The 26,656-nt window shown below is 37.6% G+C and overlaps 1 long non-coding RNA gene across 1 annotated transcript; it reads right to left on the bottom strand.

The window, feature by feature from the left end:
* Positions 1-4,952: 4,952 nt before the first annotated feature.
* Positions 4,953-26,656, bottom strand: LOC134761462 (uncharacterized). The gene is made up of 3 exons (XR_010140100.1): positions 26,324-26,656; positions 16,948-16,989; positions 4,953-5,304 (listed from the first exon to the last, which is right to left on the bottom strand). It is a non-coding gene; the product is annotated as an uncharacterized LOC134761462 (long non-coding RNA).

Consider the following 26,656-nt stretch of genomic DNA (forward strand, 5'->3'; position numbering starts at 1 on the left):
CCTCTTTTTCAATTATTTAGAATAGTTTCAGAAGGAATGGTACCAGCTCCTCTTTGTACTTCTGGTAGAATTTGGTTGTGAATCTGTCTGGTCCTGGGCTTTTTTTGGTTGGTAGGCTATTAATTATTGCCTCAATTTCAGAACTTGTTATTGTCTATTCAGGGACTCGACTTCTTCCTGGTTTAGTCTTGGGAGGATGTATGTGTCCAGGAATTTATCCATTTTTTCTAGATTTTCTAGTTTATTTGTGTAGATGTGTTTATAGTATTCTCTGATGGTAGTGTGCATTTCTGTGGGATCAGTGCTGATATTCTCTTTATCATTTTTTATCGTGTCTATTTGATTCTTCTCTTTTCTTCTTTATTAGTCTAGCTAGGAGTCTATCTATTTTGTTGTTTTTTGTTTGTTTGTTTTTTCAAAAAACCAGCTCCTGGATTCACTGATTTTTGAAGGGTTTTTTGTGCCTCTATCTCCTTCAGTTCTGATCTAATCTTAGTTATTTCTTGTCTTCTGCTAGCTTTTGAATTTGTTTGCTCCTGCTTTCTAATTCTTTTAATTGTGATGTTAGGGTGTCAATTTGAGATCTTTCCAGCTCTCTGATGTGGGCCTTTAGTGCTATAAATTTCTCTCTTAACACTACTTTAGCTATGTCTCAGAGATTCTGGCATGTTGACTCTTTGTTCTCATTGGTTTCAAAGAACTTCTTGATTTCTGCCTTAATTTTGTTATTTACCCAGTAGTCATTCAGGAGCACATTGTTCAATTTCCATGTAGTTGTGAGGTTTTGAGTGAGTTTCTTAATGCTAATCACACGGTGGTCTGACAGACTGTTATTGCCATTCTTCTGCATTTGCTGAGGAGTGTTTTACTCCCAATTATGTGGTCAATTTTAGAATAAGTGCCATGTGGTGCTGAGAAGAATGCATATTCTGTTGATGTGGGGTGGAGAGTTCTGTAGATGTCTATTAGGTCCCCTTGATCCAGAGCTCAGTTCACATCCTGAATAACCTTGTTAATTTTCTGTTTCTTTGATCCATCTAATATTGAAAGTGGGGTGTTAAAGTCTCCCTTTTTTATTGTGTGGGAGTCTAAGTCTCTTTGTAAGTCTCTGAGAACTTGTTTTATGAATCTGGGTGCTCCTGTATTGGGTGCATGTACATTTAGGGTAGTTAGCTCTTCTTGTTGCATTGATCCCTTTACCATTATGTAATGCCCCTCTTTGTCTTTTATGATCTTTGTTGGTTTAAAGTATGTGTTATCGGAGACCAGGACTGCAACTCCTACTTTTCTTGCTTTCCATTTGCTTGGTAAATATCCCTCCATCCCTTTATTTTCAGCCTATGTGTGTCTTTGCACATGAGATGGGTCTACTGAATACAGCACACGGATGGGTCTTTACTCTTTATCCAATTTGCCAGTCTGTGTCTTTTAACTGGGGCATTTAGCCCATTTACATTTAAGGTTAATATTATTGTGTGTGAATCTGATCCTGTCACCATGATGCTAGCTGGCTATTTTGCACATTAGTTGATGCAGTTTCTTCATAGTGTTGATGGTCTTTATATTTTGGTGTGTTTTTGCAATGGCTGGTACCAGTTTTTCCTTTCCATGTTAGTGCTTCCTTCAAGTGCTCTTGCAAGGCAGGCCTGGTGGTGACAAAATCCTCAGCATTTCCTTATCTCTCAAGGATTTTATTTCTCTTTTGCTTATGAAACTTAGTTTGGCTTGATATAAAATTCTGGGTTGAAAATTCTTTTCTTTAAGAATGTTGAATATTGGCTCCCATGCTCTTCTGGCTTATAGGGTTTTTTGCAGAGAGATCTGCTGTTAGTCTGATGGGCTTCCCTTTGTAGGTGACCCGACCTTTCTTTCTGGCTGCCCTTAACATTTTTTCCTTCATTTCAACCTTGGTGAATCTGAAGATTATGTGTCTTGGGGTTGATCTTCTCGAGGAGTATTTTTGTGGTGTTTTCTGTATTTCCTGAATTTGAATGTTGGCCTGTCTTGCTAGGTTGGGGAAGTTCTGGATAATATCCTGAAGTGTGTTTTCCAACTTGGTTCCAATCTCCTCATCACTTTCAGGTACACCCATTAATTGTAGGTTTGGTCCTTTCACATAGTCACATATTTTGTGGAGGCTTTGTTCATTCCTTTTCATTCTTTTTTCTCTAATCTTGTCTTCATGCTTTATTTCAGCAAGGTGGTCTTCAATTTCTGACATCCTTTCTTCCACGTGATTTGGCTACTAATACTTGTTTATGCTTCACTAAATTATCATGCTGGTTTTTCAGCTACATCAGGTCATTTATATTCCTCTCTGAACTGGTTATTCTAGTCAGTAGTTCCTGTAACCTTTTATCAGGTTCTTAGCTTCCTTGCATTGGGTTAGAATGTGCTCCTTTAGCTCAGAGGAATTTGTTATTACCCATCTTCTGAAGCCTACTTCTGTCAATTCATCAATCTCATTCTCTGTCCAGTTTTGCACCCTTGCTGGAGAGGTGTTGTGATCAGTTGGAGAAGAAGAGGCATTCTGGCTTTTGGAATTTTCAGCATTTTTGCACTGGATTTTCCTCATCTTCATGGATTTATCTACCTTTGATCTTTGAGGCTAATGACCTTTGGATGGGGTTCTTGTGTGGGGATCTTTTTTGTTTATGTTGTTGTTGTTGCTGCTTTCTGTTTGTTAGTTTTCCTTCTACAGTCAGGCCCCTCTTCTGCAGGTCTGCTGTAATTTGCTGGAGGTCAACTCCAGACCCTTTTCACCTGGGTATCACCAGTGGAGGCTGCAGAACAGCAAAGATTGCTGCCTGCTCCTTCCTCTGGAAGCTTCATCCCAGGGGGCACTGGCCTGATGTCAGCCAGAGCTCTCCTGTATGAGGTGTCTGCTGATCCCTGTTGGGAGGTCTCTTCCCGTCAGAGGTACAGGGGTCAGGGACCCACTTGAGGAGGCAGTCTGTTCCTTAGCAGAGCTGGTACACTGTGCTGGCATAATCCCCCTTGTCAGGATCAGCTGCTTTCTTCAGAGCCAGGAGGCAGGAAAGATATAAGTCTGCTGAAGTTGTGACTGCAGCTGCCCCTCCCTCCAGATACTCTGTACCAGGAAGATGAGAGTTTTATCTGTAAGCCCCTGACTGGAGCTGCTGACTTTCCTTCAGAGATGCCCTGCCCAGTGAGGAGGAATCTAGAGAAGCAATCTGGCCACAGTCACTTTGCCATGCTGTGGTAAATTCTGCCCATTCCAAACCTCCCAGTCTCCTTAGCACTGTCAGGGGAAAACTGCCTACTAATGCCTCAGTACTGGTGGATGCCCCTCCCGCCACCAAGCTCGATCATCCCGGGTCAACTCCAGACTGCTGTGCTGGCAGTGAGAATTTCAAGCCAGTGGCTCTTAGCTTGTTGGGATCCATGGGAGTGGGACCTGCTGAGCGAGACCACTTGGCTCCCTGGCTTCAGCCCCCTTTCTAGGGGAGTGGACGGTTCTCCTGTCTCTCCTGTCTCACTGTGGTTCCAGGTGCTGCTGGAGTACAAAAAAACTCCTGTAGCTAGCTCAGTGCCTGCCCAATCAGCTGCCCAGTTTTGTGCTTGAAACCCAGGGCTCTGGTGGTGTAAGTTCATGAGGGAATCTCCTGATCTGCAGATTGCAAAAATCCATGGGAAAAGTGTAGTATCCAGGGAGGGTAGCACAGTCCCTCACCACTTCCCTTGGCTGTGGAAGAGAGGTCCCCTGGCTCCTTGCACTTCCCGGGTGAAGCAATGCCCCACCCTGCTTCTGCTTGCTCTGTGTGGGTTGCACCCACTGCCTAACTAGTCCCAATGAGATGAACCAGGCATCTCAGTTGGAAATCACCCACCTTCTGCGTTGGGCTCACTGGGAGCTGCAGACTGGAGCTTTTTTTTTTTTTTTTTAAATTACTAAAGGCAAATTGTGGGCTAATGTGTGAATATGAAATTCCTGGGAGTCACAGACACAAGAAAAATTCACACCTCTCTCATACATTTTTCTCCACAGACCTTTACTGGATGCTCACAAGAAAGACTGGCTCTCCATGTCTGGAGATTTCCTGGTGATCCTGATCCCCTCTCCAAGACAGCCACACTTTTCCTTGTTTCTCTGATGGATCTTGACCTGGAAAGAACATTCTACCCTTCCAACAGTGGTAGAACACCTCATGCAGGTGCGATGGCTCACACCTGTAATCTCAACACTTCGGGAGGCTGAAATGGGTGGATCACTTGAGGTCAGGAGTTTGAGACAAGCCTGGCCAACATGGCAAACCCCTTCTCTACTAAAAATACAAAAATTAGTTGGGCATAGTGGCACATGCCTGTAATCCCCTCTACTCAGGAGCTGAGGCAGGAGAATTGCTTGAACCCAGGAGGCAGAAGTTGCAGTGAGCTGAGATTGCACCACTGCACTCCAGCCTGGGTGACAGAACAAGACTCTGTCTCAAAAAAAACAAACAAACAAACAAACCAATAACAAAAACCTCTAATGAACTTGGGCCAGGCCATTTCCTGCCCTTCCCACAGGCTGACAGAACTTTCAGCCTGTCTAATAGTGAGGCTGGACCAGGACAGTAGAGAGTCCTCACTGGTCCCCATCACTGGACTAGCAAGCATGAGTAACAAGGAACAGGATACCACTGCTGGGCAAGGGGCAAGCACGCATCAAGAAACATCCCTCCAAGGTACAGGTGCATTGGGAATTCTGAAAGCTGCAAGTAAAGCAGGAACATTTTAAGAAAACAAAACAAAAAACCTCTGGAAACCCAGCCTCTACTCTAAGCACAATGCTTTGAAGTTGGAGGTACACTGAAGGCAACCACAAAAACAAAAACAAAAAAATCCCAAACCCACACCACATCCTAATAAACTGACTCAACTCCACTTTTTTTCTGGAAGTGTACACAACTCTTCTCCTAAGCTTTAAAATTCCAGAGGAAGGAAGTAGATTTTATTTTAATTTTTCTTTTTTAAATTTTTTTTTATTATACTTTAAGTTCTGGGATACATGCACAGAACGTGCAGGTTTGTTACATAGGTATACATGTGCCATGATGGTTTGCTGCACCCATCAACCCGTCATCTATATTAGGTATTTGAAGCAGATATTTTTTAAATAAGAAATATTTAAAGAGAAATTAGCCAAGAATCTTCAGAAAATAATGAAAGATACAAACTACAGATCCAAGAAGCTCAGAGAGATGATTGGGCATGGTGGCTCATGCCTGTAATCCCAGGTGGGAGGATCACTTGAAACCAGGAGTTCAACACCAGTCTGGACAACACAGCAAGACCCTGTCTCTAAAATAAATAAATATATAAAAATATATATATCTAGATATATATTAAATATATATATATGTATTTTTTAAAAAAAATAAACTCAGAGATTACAATCAGGATAAATACGCCACCACCACTAAAAGAAATCACACTTAGAAAGATACGTTATATTTAAACTGCTGAAAAGCAAAAACAAATAGAAAATCTTAAACATAACAAGATAAAAAGAAACATTACACACAGATAAACAAGATAAGAATTACATCAGACATATTCAGAAATTATATAATCCAGAAGACAATGGTGTGAGATCTTTAAAGGAATAAAAGAAAAAAAAATTGCTATCAACCTAGAATTCTACACCAAGTGAAATAATCTTTTAAATTGAAGGGGAAAAAATCTTTTAAAAAACAGCAGTTTTAGGTTCACAGCAAAATTAAGCAGGAAGTACAGGCTCCTCATCTATCCATGCCCCTACACATGCATAAACATCCCCACTATTGATGTACTGCATCACAGTGGTACATGTGTTAGATCAATGAACCTACATTGTCACATCATTATCATCCCGGGTCCACAGTTTATATTAGGGTTTACTCTTGGTGGTGTACATTCTGTGGGTTTTGACAAACATATAATGGGGGTGGGCATGGTGGCTCATGCCTGTAATCCTACCACTTTGGGAGGCCGAGGTGGGCGGATCACTTGAGGTCAAGAGTTCAAGACCAGCATGGCCAACATGGTGAAACCCTGTCTCTATTAAAAATGAAAAAATTAGCCAGGCATGGTGGCATGCACCTGTAATCCCAGCTACTCGGGAGGTTGAGGCATGAGAATCACTTGAAGCTGGCCTTCTCAGATGAGCTTCTTTCACTTAGCAATATGCATTTAAGGTTCCTCCATGTCTTTTTATAGCTTGATAGTGCATTTCCTTTTAGCACTGAACAATATTTCATTGCCTGGATGTATCAGTTTATTTATCCATCCATCCTTCCAAACTTGGAAGCAAGACATCTTGGTTGCTTCCAGGTTTTGGCAACTATGAAGAAAGCTGCTATAAACAGCTGTATGCAGCTGTTTTGGGTGAACATAAGTTTGTAACTTATTTGGGTAAATTCTAAGGAGTGCAATGGCTGGATCATCTGCTAAGAGCATGTTTAATTTTGTAAGAGACAGCCAAACTGCCTTCCAGAGTGACTGTGAAGTGTTTACTGATAGAGTTTGATCTGCCATATGTGTTACTGTTTTCTATTTGTTGCCTTTGTTCTTTGTTCCTATTTCTGTCTTCCACTCTTTTTCTGCCTTCTGTGGTTTTAATTGAGCATTTTCTATAATTCCATTTTCTTTCTTTTCTTACCATACCAATTATACTTCTTTTTCTTACTTTTTAAAGTGGTTGTCCTAGAGTTTGAAATATACTTTTATAACTAACCCCAATCCATTTTCAAACAATACTATACCACTTCCCATATAGTACAAGTACCTAATAACCAAGTATTTCTAATTCTCCCTCCCATCCCTTGCATCACTGCTGTCATTCATTTCACTTATTCATAAGCACACATAAATGTGTATATTTATATACACACACAAAATTGAATCCATTTTTTATTACTATTATACTTTAGGTTTTAGGGTACATGTGCGCAATGTGCAAGTTAGTTACATATGTATACATGTGCCATGCTGGTGCGCTGCACCCACTAACTCGTCATGTAGCATTAGGTATATCTCCCAATGCTACCCCTCCCCCCTCCCCCCCACCCCACAACAGTCCCTGGTGTGTGATGTTCCCCTTCCTGTCTCCATGTGTTCTCATTATTCAATTCCCACCTATAAGTGAGAATATGCGGTGCTTGATTTTTTGTTCTTGCGATAGTTTACTGAGAATGATGATTTCCAATTTCATCCATGTCCCTACAAAGGACATGAACTCATCATTTTTTATGGCTGCATAGTATTCCATGGTGCATATGTGCCACATTTTCTTAATCCAGTCTATCATTGTTGGACATTTGGGTTGGTTCCAAGTCTTTGCTATTGTGAAGAGTGCCGCAATAAACATACGTGTGCATGTGTCTTTATAGCAGCATGATTTACAGTCCTTTGGGTATATACCCAGTAATGGGATGGCTGGGTCAAATGGCATTTCTAGTTCTAGATCCCTGAGGAATCACCACACTGACTTCCACAATGGTTGAACTAGTTTACAGTTCCACCAACAGTGTAAAAGTGTTCCTATTTCTCCACATCCTCTCCAGTACCTGTTGTTTCCTGACTTTTTAATGATTGCCATTTTAACTAGTGTGAGATGGTATCTCATTGTGGTTTTGATTTGCATTTCTCTGATGGCCAGTGATGGTGAGCACATTTTCATGTGTTTTTTGGCTGCATAAATGTCTTCTTTTGAGAAGTGTCTGTTCATGTCCTTCACCCACTTTTTGATGGGGTTGTTTGTTTTTTTCTTGTAAATTTGTTTGAGTTCATTGTAGATTCTGGATATTAGCCCTTTGTCAGATGAGTAGATTGCGAAAATTTTCTCCCATTTTGTAGGTTGCCTGCTCACTCTGATGGTAGTTTCTTTTGCTGTGCAGAAGCTCTTTAGTTTAATTAGATCCCATTTGTCAATTTTGGCTTTTGTTGCCATTGCTTTTGGTGTTTTAGACATGAAGTCCTTGCCCATGCCTATGTCCTGAATGGTAATGCCTAGGTTTTCTTCTAGGGTTTTTATGGTTTTAGTTCTAATGTTTAAGTCTTTAATCCATCTTGAATTGATTTTTGTATAAGGTGTAAGGAAGGGATCCAGTTTCAGCTTTCTACATATGGCTAGCCAGTTTTCCCAGCACCATTTATTAAATAGGGAATCATTTCCCCATTGCTTGTTTTTCTCAGGTTTGTCAAAGATCAGATAGTTGTAGATATGCAGCGTTATTTCTGAGGGCTCTGTTCTGTTCCATTGATCTATATCTCTGTTTTGGTACCAGTACCATGCTGTTTTGGTTACTGTAGCCTTGTAGTATAGTTTGAAGTCAGGTAGTGTGATGCCTCCAGCTTTGTTCTTTTGGCTTAGGATTGACTTGGCGATGTGGGCTCTTTTTTGGTTCCATATGAACTTTAAAGTAGTTTTTTCCAATTCTGTGAAGAAAGTCATTGGTAGCTTGATGGGGATGGCATTGAATCTGTAAATTACCTTGGGCAGTATGGCCATTTTCACGATATTGATTCTTCCTACCCATGAGCATGGAATGTTCTTCCATTTGTTTGTATCCTCTTTTATTTCCTTGAGCAGTGGTTTGTAGTTCTCCTTGAAGAGGTCCTTCACGTCCCTTGTAAGTTGGATTCCTAGGTATTTTATTCTCTTTGAAGCAATTGTGAATGGGAGTTCACTCATGATTTGGCTCTCTGTTTGTCTGTTATTGGTGTGTAAGAATGCTTGTGATTTTTGTACATTGATTTTGTATCCTGAGACTTTGCTGAAGTTGCTTATCAGCTTAAGGAGATTTTGGGCTGAGACAATGGGGTTTTCTAGATATACAATCATGTTGTCTGCAAACAGGGACAATTTGACTTCCTCTTTTCCTAATTGAATACCCTGTATTTCCTTCTCCTGCCTAATTGCCCTGGCCAGAACTTCCAACACTATGTTGAATAGGAGTGGTGAGAGAGGGCAACCCTGTCTTGTGCCAGTTTTCAAAGAGAATGCTTCCAGTTTTTGCCCATTCAGTATGATATTGGCTGTGGGTTTGTCATAGATAGCTTTTATTATTTTGAGATAGTCCCATCAATACCTAATTTATTGAGAGTTTTTAGCATGAAGGGTTGTTGAATTTTTGTCAAAGGCCTTTTCTGCATCTATTGAGATAATCATGTGGTATTTGTCTTTGGTTCTGTTTATATGCTGGATTACATTTATTGATTTGCGTATATTGAACCAGCCTTGCATCCCAGGGATGAAGCCCACTTGATCATGGTGGATAAGCTTTTGATGCGCTGCTGGATTTGGTTTGCCAGTATTTTATTGAGGATTTTTGCATCAATGTTCATCAAGGATATTGGTCTAAAATTCTCTTTTTTGGTTGTGTCTCTGCCCGGCTTTGGTATCAGGATGATGCTGGCCTCATAAAATGAGTTAGGGAGGATTCCCTCTTTTTCTATTGATTGGAATAGTTTCAGAAGGAATGGTACCAGTTCCTCCTTGTACCTCTGGTAGAATTCGGCTGTGAATCCATCTGGTCCTGGACTCTTTTTGGTTGGTAAGCTATTGATTATTGCCACAATTTCAGCTCCTGTTATTGGTCTATTCAGAGATTCAACTTCTTCCTGGTTTAGTCTTGGGAGAGTATATGTGTCAAGGAATTTATCCATTTCTTCTAGATTTTCTAGTTTATTTGCATAGAGGTGTTTGTAGTATTCTCTGATGGTAGTTTGTATTTCTGTGGGATCGGTGGTGATATCCCCTTTATCATTTTTTATTGCATCTATTTGATTCTTCTCTCTTTTTTTCTTTATTAATCTTGCTAGCGGTCTATCAATTTTGTTGATCCTTTCAAAAAACCAGCTCCTGGATTCATTAATTTTTTGAAGGGTTTTTTGTGTCTCTATTTCCTTCAGTTCTGCTCTGATTTTAGTTATTTCTTGCCTTCTGCTAGCTTTTGAATGTGTTTGCTCTTGCTTTTCTAGTTCTTTTAATTGCGATGTTAGGGTGTCAATTTTGGATCTTTCCTGCTTTCTCTTGTGGGCATTTAGTGCTATAAATTTCCCTCTACACACTGCTTTGAATGCATCCCAGAGATTCTGGTATGTTGTGTCTTGGTTCTTGTTGGTTTCAAAGACCATCTTTATTTCTGCCTTCATTTCGTTATGTACCCAGTAGTCATTCAGGAGCAGGTTGTTCAGTTTCCATGTAGGTGAGCGGTTTTGAGTGAGATTCTTAATCCTGAGTTCTAGCTTGATTGCACTGTGATCTGAGAGATAGTTTGTTATAATTTCTGTTCTTTTACATTTGCTGAGGAGAGCTTTACTTCCAACTATGTGGTCAATTTTGGAATAAGTGTGGTGTCATGCTGAAAAAAATGTATATTCTGTTGATTTGGGGTGGAGACTTCTGTAGATGTCTATTAGGTCTGCTTGGTGCAGAGCTGAGTTCAATTCCTGGGTATTCTTGTTGACTTTCTGTCTCATTGATCTGTCTAATGTTGACAGTGGGGCGTTAAAGTCTCCCATTATTAATGTGTGGGAGTCTAAGTCTCTTTGTAGGTCACTCAGGACTTGCTTTATGAATCTGGGTGCTCCGGTATTGGGTGCATATATATTTAGGATAGTCAGTTCTTCTTGTTGAATTGATCCCTTTACCATTATGTAATGGCCTTCTTTGTCTCTTTTGATCTTTGTTGGTTTAAAGTCTGTTTTATCAGAGACTAGGATTGCAACCCCTGCCTTTTTTTGTTTTCCATTTGTGTGGTAGATCTTCCTCCATCCTTTTATTTTGAGCCTATGTGTGTCTCTGCACGTGAGATGGGTCTCCTGAATACAGCACACTGATGGGTCTTGACTCTTTATCCAATTTGCCAGTCTGTGTCTTTTAATTGGAGCATTTAGTCCATTTACATTTAAAGTTAATATTGTTATGTGTGAATTTGATCCTGTCATTATGATGTTAGCTGGTTATTTTGCTCGTTAGTTGATGCAGTCTCTTCCTAGTCTCGATGGTCTTTACATTTTGGCATGATTTTGCAGCAGCTGGTACCGGTTGTGCCTTTTCATGTTTAGTGCTTCCTTCAGGAGCTCTTTTAGGGCAGGCCTGGTGGTGACAAAATCTCTCAGCATTTGCTTGTCTGTAAAGTATTTTATTTCTCCTTCACTTATGAAGCTTAGTTTGGCAGGATATGAAATTCTGGGTTGAAAATTCTTTTCTTTAAGAATGTTGCATATTGGCCCCCACTCTCTTCTGGCTTGTAGAGTTTCTGCCGAGAGATCCGCTGTTAGTCTGATGGGCTTCCCTTTGTGAGTAACCCGACCTTTCTCTCTGGCTGCCCTTAACATTTTTTCCTTCATTTCAACTTTGGTGAATCTGACAATTATGTGTCTTGGAGTTGCTCTTCTCGAGGAGTATCTTTTTAATATTGTTAAACAAAGTGTTATCAGTTACATCAATTAAGAATAAGAAAAATGTGTTTATTTTATATTTACTTACTCCTTCTCTGATGCTTTCTTTATATAGATCTGAGATTCTGACCTATATCATTTTCCTTCTCCCTGAACAACTTCTTTTAACAGTTCTTACAAGGAAGATCTACTGGCAACAATTTCATTCGATTTTTGTTTATCTGAGAAAGTCTTTATCTCATCTTCACTTTTGAAGGATAATTCTGCAGGGACAGAATTGTAGGTTGGTGGGTTTGTTTTTTTTTTTCTCTCAATGCTTTAATTTTTCACTCCAATTTTTTCTTGCTTGCATGATTTCTCAGAAGGTAGAAATATGTCTTATCTTTGCTCCTTTATAGATAAGATTCCCCCACCCCCACCCCCGGCTTTCTTTGAAGATTTTTTTTTCTTTATCTGAAAATTTCTGCAGTTTTAATATGATATGCCTAGGTATAGTTTTTCATTTTGGGGGCTTTTTAAAATTTTATCCTATTTGGTGTTCTCTGATTCTTAGATCTGTGGTTTGATGTCTGACATTAATTTGAGGAAAATTATTTCCTTACTGCTTCAAATATTGCTTCTGTTCCTTTCTCAGTTTCTTCTCCAATACTATCATTACATGTACTTACATTTTTGTGGTTGTCTTACAGTTCTTGGATATTCTGTTTTTTAAAGTTTTATTTCCTCTTTGCCTTTCATTTTGGGAAATTTCTATTGACATATCTTTAGTCTCACTGTTTCTTTCCTCATCTGTGTCCAGTATGCTGATGAGCTTAACCAAAGGTATTCTTAATTTCAGTTACTATGTTTTTATTTCCAGCATCTTCCTTTGATTTAAATCTTTCTTAGAGTTTGCATTTCTCTGCTTACATTACTCATCTGTTCTTGCATGTTACCTACTTTTTCTATTAGTGCCCTTGGCATATTAATCATAGTTGTTTAAAATTCCCAGTCTGATAATTCTCACATCCTTGCCAGATCTGGGTCTGATTCTGATGGTTGCTCTGTCTCTTCCAATTGTGTTTTTTGCCTTTTAATATGCCTTGTAGCACACTGCTGAAAGGTGTATGGGGTAAAAGGAATTGTGGTAAAAAGGCTTTTAGGTTGTGTGTTTATTTGTTTTTGAGACAGAGTCGCACTTTGTTGCCCAGGCTGGAGTGCAGTGGCGTGATCTCAGCTCACTGCAACCTCTGCCTTCAGGGTTCAAGTGGTTCTTCTGCCTCAGCCTCCCGAGTAGCTGGGATTACAGGTGTGTGCCACCACGCCCAGCTATTTTTTTTATTTTTAGTAGAGATGGGGTTTCACCATATTGGCCAGGATGGTCTTGAACTCCTGGCCTCAAGTGACTCTCCCGCCTTGGCCTCCCAAAGTGCTGGGATTACAGGCATGAGCTGCCGCGCCTGGCTACATAGGCTTTTAGTAATGTAGTGGTAAGATACAGAGGGTGGGGAAGTGTTCCATAGTCCTATGATTAGATCTCGGTCTTTTGGTGAGCCTGTGTTGCTAGACAGTGAACTTCACCAGTCCTTTTCAGCTTTTTATCCCCCCTTTAAATGGGAAAGGATAGACAGAGGGGGCTGGAGTTATTTCCCTTGCCCCAGATGGGTCGAGCTCTTATAAAACTTCAGCAGGTTAGGCTCAGGTCTGGTCAAGAACAGAATGCTCTGACATATTACAAAAACGTTCCTTTTTCCTCCCCCTGCTGGAAGCGTAAGGAGATTTTTCTCCAATCTTCACATAAAACTTACAGAAGCGTGAGGGATACCTGATGACTGGGATCCCCTGGGGTTTTTATTACTCAGGCTTGTCCACACTGAGCCTCCACAATTTGTCAACTATAGTTCAGGTTTTTCTATCCTGGTACTTGTTCTCATGGAGGTGGGTTTCCGCTCTGGTAAGTTGTGATTTTCTGTATCTGCCTGTTTTTCTCCCCAATTCTGGGGGCAGAAGTTTACCTTGTGACCTCACCTCTCTTATAGATCTAAGAAGATTGTGAATTCTTCAGCTTGTTCAGTTTTTATTTGTTGTTAGGATGGAATGGCAACTTTTTTTTTTTTTTTTTTTGAGATGGCGTCTCGCTCTGTCACCCAGGCTGGAGTGCAATGGCGTGATGTCGGCTCACTGCAATCTCCACCTCCCGGGTTCAAGCGATTCTCCTGCCTCAGCCTCCCAAGTAGCTGGGACTACAGGCGCCCGCCAGCATGCCCAGCTAATTTTTATATTTTTAATAGAGACGGGGTTTCACCATGTTGGCCAGGATGGTCTCGATCTCCTGACCTCGTGATCTGCCTGCCTCAGCCTCCCAAAGTGCTGGGATTACAGGCATGAGCCACCGCGCCCGGCCGGAGTGGCAACTTTTTAAAACTCCTTATGCTGGACTGGAAACTCAAATTCCTAAATATCTTTTCAGACAAATAAAAGCTGAGATAATTCATTATCCACAGACCTGCCCTACAAGAACTTGAATCTACACAAAGTAATAAAGATGTCTGGGAATGGATAAATGAAGATAAACATAAAATATTTTTTCTTATTTTTAATTATCTAAAACATAATTGTCTAAAGCAAAAAATAGTAGCAGTATGTTGGATCATAGTATATAATAAAGTGCATGAAAACTATAGCACAAAATTGGGAGGAAAAAATTAGGAGTATCATAAAGTTCTTAAACCTTATATGTATTATACATACTATTTGAAGGCTGACTGTGATTAATTAAAGGTGCATACTGTAAACTTAAGGACAACCACTAAAATTTGCTTAAAAGAGGTTATAAATAAGCCAATAATGGAAGGAAAAAAACAGCATAAAAAATTGTCCAACAATGATAGACTGGATTAAGAAAATGTGGCACATATACACCATGGAATACTATGCAGCCATAAAAAATGATGAGTTCATGTCCTTTATAGGGACATGGATGAAGCTGGAAACCATCATTCTCAGCAAACTATTGCAAGGACAAAAAATCCAAACACTGCATGTTCTCACTTGTAGGTGGGAATTGAACAATGAGAACACATGGACAGAGGAAGGGGAACATCACACACTGGGGCCTGTTGTGGGGTGGGGGGAGGGGGGAGGGATAGCATTAGGAGATATACCTAATGTAAATGACGAGTTAATGGGGGCAGCACACCAACATGGCACATGTATACACATGTAACAAACCTGCACATTGTGCACATGTACCCTAAAACTTAAAGTATAATAAAAAAAATAGCCAATTCAAAAGCAGGCAGAAAAGGGGAAAAAAAGAACAAAAAACAGATGGAACAAATAAAAAATAGCAAGAAAAATGACAGATTTTAGTCCAACTATATCAATAACTATATTAAGCATAAATGGTCTAAACATACAAATTAAAAGAGATTGTTCAATTGGATGAAAAGGGCATGATTATATGCTTTCTATAAGGAGCTAACCCTAAACATAAAGGCAAAGATGGGTTAAAAGTAAAATATGTCAAGAGAATAAAAAGAAAAGCCACAGACTGGGAGAAAATATTTGCAAAACACATATCTGATAAAGGACTATTATTAAAAATATATAAAGAACTCTCAAAACTCAACAATAAGAAAATAAATAACCCAACTTTAAAAATGGGCAAAAATATCTAAACAAACACACCTCATCAAAGAAGATATACAAATAGCAAGTAAGTATATGAAAAGATGCTAAATATTGGCCAGGCGTGGTGGCTCACACCTGTAATCCCAGCAGTTTGGGAGGCTGAGGCGGGCAGATCACAAGGTCAGGAGTTCGAGACCAGCCTGGTCAACATGGTGAAACCCTTTCTCTACTAAAAATACAAAAATTAACCATGCATGGTGGCAGGCGCCTGTAATCCCAGCTACTTGGGAGGCTGAGGCAGGAGAATTGCTTGAACTCGAGAGGCGGAGGTTGCAGTGAGCTGAGACCGCACCACTACACTCCAGCCTGGGCAACAGAGCAAGACTCCATCTCAGGGGGAAAAAAAAACGCTAAATATTATATGTCATTAGGGAATTGTAAATTAAAACACCAATGAGATATCACTATGCATCTGTCAGAATGATGAAAATCCAAAACACAGGCAACACCAAATATTGGTGAGGACATATAGCTATAGAAACTCTTATACACTGTTGGTAGGAATGCAAAATGCTATAGCCATTTTGGAAGAGAGTTCAGCAGTTTCTTACAAAGCTAAACATAGTCTTACTATACAATCCAGCAATCATGCTACTTGGTATTTACCCAAATCAGTTGAAAATCCAAGTACACCCAAACACCTGCATACAAATGTTCACAGTAGCTTTATTCATAATTGCCAAAACCTGGATACAACCAAGACGTCCTCCAATAGATGAATGGATAAACAAACTGATACAGCCATACAATAAAATATTATTTGGCAATATAAGGAAATGAGCTATCAAGACACAAAAAGACAGGGGGAAACCTTAAATGCATGTTGCTAAGTGAAAGAAAACAATCTGAGAAGGCTAAATAATGTATGACTCAAATTACATCACATTCTGGAAAAGGCAAAACTATACAGATGGTAAAAAGACCAGCGGTTGCCAGGAGTTTGCGGGCAGAGGGAATGATGAGTAAGTGGAGCACAGAACATTTTTTGGGCAATGAAACTATGCTGTATAAAACTGTAACGGTGGACACATGTCATACAATTGTCAAAATCTACGGAACTGTACGACACAAAGAGAGAACTCTAATGTGAATTGTGGACTTTAGTTAATAATAATGTATCAGGCTGGGTGCTGTGGCTCATGCCTGTAATCCCCGCACTTTGGAAGGCTGAGGCAGGCGGATCACTTGAGGTCAAGAGTTCGAGACCAGCCTGGCCAACATGGTGAAACCCCATCTCTACTGAAAATGAAAAAATTAGCCAGGCATGGTGGTGCATGCCTGTAGATCCAGCTACTCAGGAGGCTGAGGCAGAAGAATAGCTTGAACTCAGGAGGTGGAGGTTTCAGTGAGCCGAGATCGAGATCATGCCACTGCACTCCAGCCTGGGTGACAGAGGGAGACTCTGTCTCAAAATAATAATAATAATAATGTATCCATATTTGTGCATCACTTGTAACAAATACACCACGTGAAAGCAAGATGTTAATAATAGGAGAAACTATATGGGGGTAGGGGATTATAGAAGCACTGTACTTTATGCTAAGTTTTTTGTAAACCTAAAACTTCTTTTAAAAATAAAGTATATTAATTTAATAAAAATAAAATGATGGAAAATGATATATTGTTGAAACATAAATCAAAAGAAAGCTAGAGCAGCTACATTAGTATCAAAAAAGTAGACTTCAGAACAAGAAATATTTTATATATTTTTTTATATTTATATATAAAATATATAAATATAAATATTTATATATAAAAATATATATACATAAAAATAAAATATATATTTATATATATATAAATATATATATAAACAGGGACATTATACGATGATAAAGTGATAAATTAACCAAGAATACATAACAATCCTAATTATGTACTTACCTAACCAAGAGTTTCAAAATACATGAAGCAAAAATGATAGACCTGAATAAAAACATACAAACCCACAATTACAGTTACACCTCAACAGTCCTCAATAAATGATAGAAAAAATAGAGAAAAAATAAGTAAGGATACAGAAGACCTGAACAACACTATCAACCAACTTTACCTAGTTGATATTTATAGAGCATTCAACTAAACAACAGCAGAATACACATTCTTTTCAAGTGCACATGAAACATTCATCAAGCTAAATCATATTCTTGGTCATAAAACAATCCTCAACAAATTTAAAATAACTGAAAGCACACAAAGTATGTTATCTGACCACAACAGAATAAAATTAGAATAACAGAAATATCTGGAAAATCCCCAAATATTTGTGAAATAAGCAACATGCTTCTAAATAACTCATGAGTCAAAGTGGAAGTCATAAAGGAAATTAGAAAACATTTTGAGTTGCATTTACATGTAGGGACAACATATCATACTTGTGTGATGACCTTGGCCAAGTGATCAAAGTTTACTTCATCAGTCACATTCCCCTAAAATTATGCAACATGAAGGGTATATTCTTCCCTCAAATTGATAACTTTGGTGTAATCATAAGAAAACATCAGAAAAATCTAAGTTGGTGGCCCTTCTATAAAACATATGACTCTTAATAACCATCAAGGTCTTTAAAAATAAGGAAAGAATAAATGAAAGAGACATGATGACTAGATGCACTGTGCTATTTTGGGTTGGATCCTAGAACAGAAAAAGGACATTAGTAGAAAAGTTGGTTAAATCTGAATAAAGTCTGGATCTTAAGGTAATAGTAATATATCAATGTTAATTTTTCAGTTTTGAAAAATGTACCATGGTTATGTAAGTTATTAACATTAGAGCAAATGATGAAATATATGAGAGAACTCTATATTCTATTTAAAACTATTACATAAATCTAAAATTTATCCCAATGTAAGAATTTTTTTTTCAAATTTTGGCACAATATAGTCAAAACAATGCTTACAAGAAAATGTAGATTATTAAATGTTTTTATGAAAAGAAAAGTTTCCAGTCAATAACCTAACCTTCTACTCTAAGAGCCTAGAAAAAGAACAACAAATTAAATGCAAAGCAAGAAGAAGGAAAAAATTTATGTAGAAGGGCAGAAATCAATGAAATATGAAAGCAAGACATAATAGAGAAAATCTGTGAAACCAAAGGTTAACTCCTTGAAAGGTGAAAGACCTCTACAGGGAAAACTATAAAACACTGCTGAAAGAAATCATAGATGGCACAAACAAATGGAAACAGATCCCATGCTCATGGATGGGTAGAATCAATATTGTGAAAATGACCATACTGCCAAAAGCAATCTACAAAGTCAATGCAATTCCCATTAAAATACCACATCATTCTTCACAGAACTAGAAAAAACAATCCTAAAATTCATATGAAACCAAAAAAGAGCCCCCACAGCCAAAGCAAGACTAAGCAAAAAGAACAATCTGGAGGCATCACATTACCTGACTTCAAACTATACTATAAGGCCATAATCACCAAAACAGCATGGTATTGGTATAAAAACAGGCACATAGACCAAGGGAACAGATTGCAGAATCCAGAAATAAAGCCAAATACTTACAGCCAACTGATCTTTAACAAAGCAAACAAAAATATAAGGTGGAGAAAGGACACCCTATTCAACAAATGGTGCTGAGATAACTGACAAGCCACGTGTAGAAGAATGAAACCAGATCCTCATCTCTCACCTTATACAAAAATCAACAAGATGGATCAAAGGCTTAAATCTAAGACCTGAAACCATAAAGATTCTAGATGATAACATTGAAAAAATCCTTCTGGACACTGACTAGAAGGCAAAAACTTCATGACCAAGAACCCAAAAGCAAACAAACAAACAAACAAAAAGATAAATAGATGGGACTTAATTCAACTAAAAAGCTTCCCCACTGCAAAAGAAATAATCAGCAGAGTTAACAGACAACCCACAGAGTAGGAGAAAATCTTCACAATCTACACATCCAACAAAGGACTAATATCCAGAATCTACAAGGAACTCAAACAAATTAGCAAGAACAAAACAATCCCATCAAAAAGTGGACTAAGGACATGAATAGCCAATTCTCAAAAGAAGGTACAGAAACGGCCAACAGACATATGAAAAAAAATGCTCAACATCACTAATGATCAAGGAAATGCAAATCAAAACCTCCACATGATACCACCTCACTCCTGAAAGAATGGCCATGACCAAAATATCAAAAAATAATAGATGTTGGTGTGGATGCAGTGAAAAGGGAGCACTTTTACACTGTTGGTGGGAATGTAAACTGGTACAACCACTATAGAAAACAATGTGGAGAGTCCTTAAAGAACTAAGTACAACCACTATAGAAAACAGTGTCGAGATTCCTTAAAGAACTAAATGTAGATCTACCATTTGATCCAGAAATCCCACTCCTGGGTATCCACCCAGAGGAAAAGAAGTCATTATACAAAAAAGATACTTGCACATGCATATTTATAGTAGCATAAGACATACGAAAATAAATCATATGATGGAATACTACTCAGGCATAAAAAAGGAACACAATAATGGCATTCTCAGCAACCTGGATGGAATTGGAGACCATTATTCTAAGTGAAGTAAATCAGGAATAGAAAACCAAACATCGTATGTTCTAACTCATAAGTAGGAGCTAAGCTATGAGGATGCAAAAGCAAAAGAATGATATAATACACTGAACTTTGGGGATTCGGGGGTAAGTGAGAAGGGATGAGGAATAAAAGGCTACACATTGGATATAGTGTACACTGCTTGGGTGACAAGTGCACCAAAATCTCAAAAATCACCACTAAAGAACTTACTCATGTAACCAAACACCACCTGTTCCCCAAAAACCTATTGAAAATTTTTTAAAAAGTTAACTCCTTGAAAAGATCAATTAAAGAAACTTCTAGTCAAACTGATATTGAAAAAAAGAAGAAACAAATTGCTTATATCAGGAATGAAAGGACTATCACTACAGATTTCTCTGACATTAATATATTTAACAACTTGGATGAAACAAACACATTCCTTGAAAGACACAAACTACCAAAAGCTCATTCAAGAAGAAATAATGTGAATGATCCCATACTTATTAAAGTATATTCCAACAAAGAAAATTCCAGCACAAATGGGTCCATTTAGTGAATTCTACCAAATAAGTAAGAAATACTAGCAATTCTATATAAACTATCTGGAAACTAGAAGAGTATGGAAGAGTTCCCAATTCATGAGGTGAGCATTACCCTGATAACAAAACCAGAGAAAGACAATATAGAAAAAGAAAATTAAAGAGCAATATACCTCATGTACATAGATTTTAAAATCTGCAAGAAAAACATTAGTAAGTTGAATCCATCAATATATCAGACAGATAAGACATCATGATCGAATAAAGTTTTTGATCCCAAGAATGCAAGGTAGAAGCTACAGCAAGTGATCCAGAAGACCTAGCTAAGATCCCTGATGAAGGTGGCTATACTAAACAACAGATTTTCAATGTAGATGAAACACTCTTCTATTGGAAGAAGGTGCCATCTAGGACTTTCATAGCTAGAGAGCAGATGTCAATGCCTGGCTTCAACGCTTCAAAGGACAGGCTCTCTTGTTATTGTGATACTAACTTTATTGTGGTGGTCGAGAACTGAACCTGCAATATCTCTGAGGTATGCCTATATTTCTGTGTGAAGTATGGCAGTTAGAAATGAGGCATTTTGGCCCCTGTTGAGATGTTCTAAATAAAAATGTTTTACAAAGTATGACAGTAGAAGTGATACAAGTTTTTTCAAATAAGATTGCCTCTTCCATCCCTTGACTATTTTCAAAGACGGCACTGCTCTTGAGGGATGATCTAGTAAGGGCTAAATGAGTATTGATAAAAAAATACTTAACATAAAAAATAGTAGATTTATGTATTTAAATATTTAAATATAGGCAATTTTTCAGCTATTTCATTTAAACATAGGCAATATATTTATTTTATTCAAATAAAAGGCAATTCTTTAAATATAGGCGATTCTTTTAATATTTAAATATAGGCAACTCTTTTAATATTTAAATACAGGCAATTCTTTTCAGCTATTTTAACATTCATGCATAGCATATGTCATTTGCTGAAAAGAAAAGCAAATTCAAACAGCTGAAAAAGTTCTGGTTAGTGACACTGATTATTTGAAATGTAACAGGGTGTCATAGAAGAAGACATCCTTCTAAAAGCAACTTTACCTACATAAATTTCTGAAAACCACCAACGAAGAAAAAAATTACCCATTATTTATGCCTACATTGTAACTGGGAAACACAGAATAGTACAAATTTCTGTCTTCTTAGAAGTGAATAAATAAATATTAAATGTCAGCAGAGTACTCCAGTGACAACTATGCCAAGAACCAGTCTCAGACTGCAGAAAGAGTAAACGATGCAGTGTGCTTTTAATGTGGTGTAAACATATATATCATCTAAGGTCCTGCTTTCAGAGGAAAAGGGCTCCACCCTGAGTGGAAAAGTACCGAGAGAACATCTAAGACTTAGTGCATTAGAGAACTGGCTTATGGATATTTTAAACACAAGAGCTTGTAAAGCTCATAGAGATAGTATAAGGAAGGCACTGTTCCTGGGGTGAAAGAGGAACCATGAAAAGTGAAATGTCCATTGGAGGTTTGGTGGTGAAGAGAATGAAGTGGCTGAGAGTAAGAGCCCTATTAAAATTATACATTAAGAAACAATTTGAAGAAGACATACCATAAAAGTACCTTTAATTGAAAAAACTGCATTTCACTATGGAAATAAAAGAAACAGTTGACTCAAGATCACTGGTTCAGGAAAATCCAACACAAATAAACATATGAACAACAAAAATAAAACTAAACCCAACATCCACATAAGTTACTATAAATAGAAAAACATAAAATATAATCAAAATTTCTCAGGAGTTGAAAACACAACAAAACAATCCTGCCCTGTCCAAAAAAAAAGAGAACTATAATAAAATACAGTAAGATTAATTAAATATAATTAAGCAAACAACTGTAGATATGACAGAATGCCAAAAATCAGAAATTTAAAAACTCAGAATGGATATGGACAACAAAAGATGTAAAATAGAAACTGATAAAACTCAGGAAAGTTATTGAAGAAAATGATAAAATAATCGTAGAAACAAATACTAAATTATAATGTGCCTAAGAAAGAAAGAGATATGACCAAAAATGTACTAAACAACACAGAGGACAATGAGAAAAGTCAAGAAAATGAAGCAAAAATGAACACAGAGGTTAACAGGGCCAGAAATAGTGATAAATATAAAAGAATCACAAAGAAGAGCAACATAGGTATAACTGGAGTCCTTGAAAGAAGAAAAATCAAAGAATGGAGTTGACCTAGAATGGCCAATTCCAAGATATATCCTAGTAAAACAGGAAAATATAAAATAATAAATACAGAAAATTAACCTAGAATAATATGTCAAATTGAGACCAAATATATGAATCATAAGAATAAAAAATTACTATGAGTAAATTATTTTTATTAAAAATAAAAGATGTGAAAAATATGGTTGAGCATTTTTCTATCACAGTGACCCACACACAGATAACAACTATAAACTCTGGATAAAATACAAAATACAATTAGTAGAAGTCAATGGAGAGTAAACAAAAGCAGGCAGATAATGGGTGGAAGTTGACCCTTGAATGAAGAGAACAGTAAAGGGTGATTTCCTGTTTTTAAAATGCCTATTAGCCTCAGGACATACCATAGTTGATGGCATATACAGCTGCTAAAATTTTGATAGAAAACCCAGTTTTCTTAACCTAAAATATCAGATTACAGAGTCTGGAGCAAGCACAAATTCTGAAAAGTAAAAAGGAAATCCCAGTAAAAAGAGAGGCATGGAGACACTCCATCTGTGTGTAAACTCTGCCCAAATCTCTGGCAGACTGCTAAACAACACATATGTAGGTTATACTGCAAGTAGCCCAGCCAAGAATAAAAGAAATATACTGCACAAAAAAACAGTTTGCAGTTTGTGTCCAACCAAGTTAATTGCTTGCTAATTAACAACAACAACATTCTTCCGGCCAGGCATGGTGGCTCATGTCTGTAATTCCACCACTTTGGGAAGCCAAGGCTGGTGGATCACTTGAGGTCAGGAGTTCAAGACAACATTCTTCAAAGGAATATAACAGAATCTGGAGTTCCCCCAGCAGCAACCAGGATACAATAGAAAGTTGCTTGACATGTGAAGGACCAGAAACATGTGACCTATTTCCGAGAGAAAAGACACAGAGATCAACCCAAAGATGAAACAGATGTTGGAATTCACAGACAAGGATTTCAGAGTGGTTAATTACAGTCATGTTCAATGATGTAAAGAAAAATAATACTCATAGTGAAAAGAAGACAAGTTTCAGAAAAGAACAAAAAACAACAATAAATAACTAAAAATTATAGAACTGAAAAATACAATGTCTGAATTAAAAACTTTAATAGATGGGGTTAACATGAAAATAGAGATGACAGAGGGAAGAATCATTGAGATTAGCAGTAGACAATGGATTTATATAATCTGAAGAAGAGAGGACAGAAACAAATTAACAGAGCCTCAGGGAACTATCAGACAACAATGAAAGGTCTTACATATGTATAAGTGGAATCCCAGAAAAAGAAAAAAAAGAATGTGGTAGAAAAACTAACTAGAGAAAGAATGACCAAAATTTTCACAAATTTGGTAAAAGTCATAAACATTACAGATTCAAGAAGCTAAACAAACCCAGCATGGTACTAGCATAAAAATAGAACAGCACCAAGAACCTAGAAATAAATCTATATATTTACAGCCAACTGATTTTCAACAAAGATGCCAAAACAGTACTGGGGAAGGAATAGCCTCTTAAATAAATGGTGCTGGAAAAACAGAATACCCACATGCAGAATAATGAAACTAGACCCCTCTCTTTCACCATATGCAAAAATCAACTCAAAATGAATGAACTACTTTAATGTAAGACCCCAAATTATGAAACTACGAGAAGAAAATATTGGGGAAACACTTCTAGACATTTGGTCTGGGCAAAGTTTTTTTTTTTTTTTTTTGCACCAAGACTTACTTTTATTTATATTTTTATTCTTTTTTTTTTATTATTATACTTTAAGTTCTAGGGTACATGTGCACAATGTGCAGGTCTGTTACATAGGTATGCATGTGCCATGTTGGTTTGCTGCACCCATCAACTCATCATTTACATTAGGTATTTCTCCTACTAATGCTATCCCTCCCCCAGCCCCCCACCCCACGACAGGCCCCAGTGTATGATGTTCCCCTCCCTGTGTCCACGTGTTCTCATTGTTCAACTCCCACCTATAAGTGAGAACATGTGGTGTTTGATTTTCCGTCCCTGTGATAGTTTGCTGAGAATGATGGTTTCCAGCTTCACCCATGTCCCTGCAGAGGACATGAACTCATCTTTTTTATGGCTGCATAGTATTCCATGGTGTATATGTGCCACATTTTCTTAATCCAGTCTATCATTGATGGACATTTGGGTTAGTTCCAAGTCTTTGCTATTGTGAACAGTGCCGCAATAAACATATGTGTGCATATGTCTTTATAGTAGCATGACTTATAGTCTTTGGGTATATACCCAAGTAATGGGATTGCTGGGTCAAATGGTATTTCTTCTAGATCCTTGAGGAATCGCCACACTCTCTTCCACAATGGTTGGACTAATATACACTCCCACCAACAGTGTAAAAGCATTCCTATTTCTCCACATCCTCTCCAGCATCTGTTGTTGCCTGACATTTTAATGACTGCCATTCTAACTGGAGTGAGATGGTATCTCACTGTGATTTTGATTTGTATTTCTCTGATGACCAGTGATGATGAGTATTTTTTCATATGTCTGTTGGCTGCATAAATGTCTTCTTTTGAGAAGTGTCTGTTCATATCCTTTGGGCAAAAATTTTTATGGCAAGGATCTCTTTTGTGCACAGGCAACAAAAGCAAAAATAAACAAATGAGATTATATCAAACAAAAAAACCTTCTCCACAGCAAAGGAAACAATCAACAGAGTGAAGAGACAACCTGCAGAATGGGAGGAAATATTTGCAAACTATTCATCTGACAAGGAATTGATAGCCAGAATATGCAAAGAACTCAAACAACTCAATAGCAAAAAATAATAATAATCCGATTAAAAAATAGGCAAATAAGCTGAACAGACATCTTAAAAGAAGACATAGAAATGGCCAACAGGTATATGAAAAAATGCTCAGCATCACTAATCATCAGGCAAATGCAAACCAAAACCACAATGAGATATTTTCTCACACCTGTTAGAATGGCTATTTTAATAAAGACAGAAAATAACAAATGCTGGCAAGGCTGTGGAGAAAAGGGAACTCTTACACACTGTTGGTAGGAATGTAAATTAATAAAGCCATTATAGAAAACATTATGGAGGTTCTCAAAAAAACTAAAATAGAACTACTTTATGATCCAGCAATCCTACCACTAGGTACATATCCAAAGGGAAGGAAATTAGTATGTCAAAGAAATATCTGCAATTCCATGTTTATTGTAGCACTCTTCACAATAGCCAAGATATGGAATCAACCTAAGTGTCCATTAACATGAATGGATAAAGAGAATCTGGTATGTGTATATATATATATATATATATATATATATATATATGTGGAATATTATTTAACCACAAAAGGAATGAAATTCTGTCATTTACAGCAACATGGATGAGCCTGGAGGACATTATGTTAAGGGAAATTAAACCAGGCAGAGAAAGATAAATAACATATGGTCTCACTTACATATTGAAGCTAAAAAAAATTGATTTCATAGAAGAGAGTAGAATAGTGGTTACTAGAGGCAGGGAAGTGTAAGAGAAAGGGTGGGATAGCAAAAGGTTGGTTAATAGATACAAATGTAAAAGCTAGATAGGAGGAATAAGCTCTAGTGTTCTATAGCACTGTAAGGTAAATATAATTAACAATTAATTTTCTATTTTCATATATCTAGAAGAGCAGATTTTGAATGTTCACACACACACACAGATAAATGTTTGAGGTGATATGCTAATTACCGTGATTTAATCATTACACATTATATACACATATCAAAATATCACACTGTACCCCATAAATATATACAATTATGTCAATTAAAAAGAAAAAGGCAACAAACCATAAAAAACTCTGCTACCAGCTTTTCCCTTAAGTTTCTCTAAAATAATGACAGCAAGGTAGGTCTCAGGAAGTGGCAGAGGGAAAATGTGGTGAGAACCAACTGAGAAACTTACTTTGAGCTTCACAATCTCCTTCATCCTTTTGATTTCCTCCTCAGACATGACATTATAATACCTGATGATGTCCCACTCATCATCCTCTTCCAAGTGAGTGATGAGAAGCTGTAGAGCCCTCTTGCCATGGTAGTACCTACGGAAAAGTCTCTGCTGCTTCTGTGGTGCCTGGGGAGCACAGAGCAACAGGCTCTCGCTGAAGTACCAGTCTCCTCTAGCTGTAGGCACTAGCCCCACTCCTTATGCCCACCTCCTTCACCCCTCAGAACTGAAACAAAAGTCCTTTTCTTGGTTGGCACAAATGACAAACATAAACAATTCAATGGCTTCTTA

The sequence above is a fragment of the Pongo abelii genome, chromosome 4 (genome assembly GCF_028885655.2).
Source record: "Pongo abelii isolate AG06213 chromosome 4, NHGRI_mPonAbe1-v2.0_pri, whole genome shotgun sequence".
NCBI lineage: Eukaryota > Metazoa > Chordata > Mammalia > Primates > Hominidae > Pongo > Pongo abelii.